The following is a 4,178-nucleotide window of genomic DNA, read 5'->3' on the forward strand; positions in this document are numbered from 1 at the left end:
ACATCTGGTCAGGTGACAACAGCAGGTGATAGGGAAGACCAACTACTAAATATATTTGATCCACGTTCATTGCAAACTGGAACCCCACACACCTTAGGCAACCGAACAACATACAAACAATTGAATAACTGAACATACTGCGATGACTTAACATTGGTTGTTTAAAAGCGAAATGAAAATAAATATACCGGGACTATCACGATCCAAAATGAACATTGAAACTTAATATAGGCCGAACCACCAAGAGAATTTTTTGTCAGATATACAATGATTCTTTTCTATGATTGTTTTAAATAGATATACATGTTTCCGCATAAACTTCGTAGTATCGCATGGAAGGTTGCTAAAAAATTTGGGCAGGTGATAGGAAAGGCCGGCTTAGAGAAAACTAAATGTTTTTTGTAGGTTTTTGCAAAGATTGAGACCTCACACGCCTGAGCAACTAAACAATAAATAAAAAATTGAATATTTGTATATATTGTGATAGCATAAAATTATTTGTTAACAAATGAAATTAACATAAATACATCGGGACTATTGTGAACCAAAATAGACCTTGAATCTAAACTTAGACAAAAGAAGAATATATACTTGCGTAATGAATTCAATCGAGCCCACACAGTTCCTACCTCTTTGGAATTCCAATTCAAAAAAGACATCAGCATTCACTAATTGTTATTCAAGATTCATCACGTGTGATAATTAAGTGAACAATGCTTATCTTAGAGTCTATTAGGACATCTGAGAGGAAATTGGGAAATCGAAAGCCCTATCATTATAATCATAGTGGTAAAGAGTTACCATTCTTATAAACTTAAATATTGGATGGTAGGATTAAAAACTAAACAATATTAAACTAACTCACAGCCATGCGTAGGCACACGAAGCAATCAATAATCAATCTTTTTTTTAAGTAGATCATGAGATGAATATTGATAAATGAGATGAATGATTTAATTAGTTGAAGTTACAGATAACGTAAACCTTGATTATATGTCCAAATAAAACGATAACTAACTATTGAATTAATTTTGTAATATAACAATAAAATATTTTTCACATTAATACAAGCTCATACGGTCCTTTTCTATGATAAAGACCTATTGAATAAACTTTTATACTGAGCATTATCTAGAAAAAATATTATCTAAAAAATTAGACTAGAACCAAATAACAAACTATGTAATAACATAAAATAAACTATATTTTTAGTAATATCAATTATACTTTTTCATTTAACAGTTTGTGTTTTACCCAGAATGTAATGAAATCTTCTAGACCAAATGTAAGAGGAGTAACATGCACTTCGAATGATAATGAGAAAATTCCTATTAATATCCTTTCAACTGCTCTCCAATAAACTAGAAGAAATCTGATAGATTTATTATCTTATAATTTCGAAGAACAGGAACTATTAGCTTTAGCCAAATTATAGACAACTATGTCTGAACCAATTGTATGGGGAGATGCGTCCTTTTAAAAATTACAAAATATACTTTTATTCGAAGAGAAACATCTGTTAAAACTGCTTTCCAGTAAAATTAAGAAAATTTGTTTATTTTATTTCCGAGATACCAATTTACAACATATCTTTTGTTTGATTTCAAGCTGATCTTCTTGAAACGGTACATCTTAAAAAAATTAAATGTTTTTGTTTTACTTGGCAATGAACGTGTTCCTAAAATATTTCCGAAGATAGGAGATATTTTCTCTACTGTAGTCCCTCTGCAGACTATCCTAAAAGTAGTAAGCTTGCCAAAAAGTAACCACAGTCAACGGTACAATCTATAGGATTAGTAAAACACAAAGTAAAATTCAAAACATGGAACAAAATACTTCATATTCGTCTAACTTTTAGTAATAATGTTCCTTCATCTTTAATAAATTTGAATTTAAATATTTTGGGGTAAATTACCATGGTCGATTTTAAACAATACGTTTTTTTCTTTCAGCTTTTTCCCATCCAGGGACACGGAATTACGCCAATAGATTTCCGAAACTCAAAAATATTTATTCTAAAACATTATTAAATTATCAGTGGAATTACGAAATCCATTTTCCAGACAGACAGAAGTATGGATATATGGAGTAAGTAAATTTGTCAGTTGCGATTATTTATTAGACCTAAAAATAAACAAATCATACTACTGAATTCCTTAAAATATGCTCAAGTCACATGAGTGAAAAATGCTTCGTTACATCTTGCATCTGCATTATTCGCAGCGACCCCAGACCCGGCGGCGGATGTGGTAACGGTCTGTGGAAATCGCTAATATCCTTTGTACCAGGGTCCGATGAACCCAAGTGCACCAATGCGGTTACCCACTGCTATCGCGGTAGGCTAGGACGAGCACTTTACGGCGATTGCGGCGGCAGCGAAAGATCTCATTAAACCTAAGTTAAAAGGGGTTAGAGCTTTGATAGGGGAGTCCTTGGGGTGTTCTGGAGGTGATAAATGGAGTTAAAAGGGCAACCTGATGATACAGAGAGGATTTAAAAGGTTGAATGCGAAGGGTGAGTAGGGATATTCTGTTATGTATGACTCATATACAATGTAGCTAATAAATTAAAAAGGGTTTAAAGGTGATTTCACTATAAACAAAAACTTAATAGTAATAATATGAAACTTATACTTAAGAAATACAAATACCTGGTATAAAAATACAACTAACCTGATAATAATTAATCCAAATAATTTAAGTAATACTACATGGTTAAGGATAGTTATAAGTGATTTATGAGATCGTTTTAAGTAATTTACTTACCCACTGTATCGTAGTTTTTTTTAAACATTTCTTGATTCTTTAGTTAGAGGAATTTCTGCTAACATACTATGATTTTTCTAGACTATCTTTCAGTCTCGTATGTTTCATTGAAGGTTACCTAGTAAACGACAAGCTATACACAAAATTTCAATTAACGGTTTGAAGAAGACTTGATTGATTTATTGTTTATGTTAATCGTCGATCGGATTAAAAAAAAAAAAGCAATAAAATTCAAGCTGTTCAACTTTCATCACATAAATAGTTTCACGACTGTGCTGTCCAATACTAAAACAAATCTGGACATGCTCGACACGTGTTCTTCATTCGGCCAAACAGGCACACCATATGGTCGCATCAGATAAGCTTTCTCTTCCAAATGCAGGACAGTAATGATTTAAGAAGAAAGCTCATCGGTCCACGAATAGTGCTGGCTGACTTTCTTCATTTCCTTATCTACAGGGACGTGAGCGATTTTGGAGAGTGTATTTAGTATCTAGTGTATTCAGTATCTAAAATGTAAGTAATTAGGAAAAATTAAAATTCGTTTCTTGTTCTGGATTGTATAAGACCTTTTGTGAGTCGGAGACTTCTCATATACCGTTACATCGGTTTATGGTGATGAGGTCGCACTAACCATGGAACGAATGGTCCTTTTACATCTTTGTGGAGGACTTAAAAGAGTGGATAGGGCAACAATAGAAATGACAACCATTGTGTGCAGTGATGGTTCATTTTATAGTTAATGAAAGGATGTTGGTAACATTTTATCATCATTAATAAAACAATACGGGTATGAAACGGAGATTCCCTAAATGGATTCTAGACGAACGCCAAATGAACAAGAATGGAGTTGGTATTACAATTAAAATGATTTTTAAACTTAGTCTTCAGGCAAGTGCCAGTCAATATTAAATAAGAATGTAAGAAAGTAATGCAAACATGCTTATTAAAGTACAGTAAAAAAATAATGAAATCTAAAACAAAACGCAATTATTACTATTTAGACCATTCAATCTAAATTCAATACGATTGGAGAAAACATTATAGAGCTTTTTTATCGAAAAAAGATTAATGTTTAGATCTAAAATTTCATTATCTCAAAAAAAAAAACCTATTCATCAGAGGTTTGATAGGATGCTCTTCATATAAACTTGTTCTCACTATCCCTACGCCAGAATTAGAGGTCAAAGCTACTTCATAATTCTAGCCATTGTCTCTCATAAATTCTAGTGAAGTATCTGTGTTTTTAATACATTAATTTTGCTCAGTAACATTCGTTTCTGTTTCATTTTGGATTTCAATGGCGGATATTCTCTACAACCTTAGCTCCAAGGGCGTGATCAATACCTCTCTTTCCGGCTTCACATTCCATAAAATATCAGAATATGACGCTCCTCCATAAGCGAGTATACG

This window comes from Halyomorpha halys, unplaced genomic scaffold (genome assembly GCF_000696795.3).
Source record: "Halyomorpha halys isolate HHAL.00 unplaced genomic scaffold, Hhal_1.1 Scaffold5.1, whole genome shotgun sequence".
Lineage (NCBI taxonomy): Eukaryota > Metazoa > Arthropoda > Insecta > Hemiptera > Pentatomidae > Halyomorpha > Halyomorpha halys.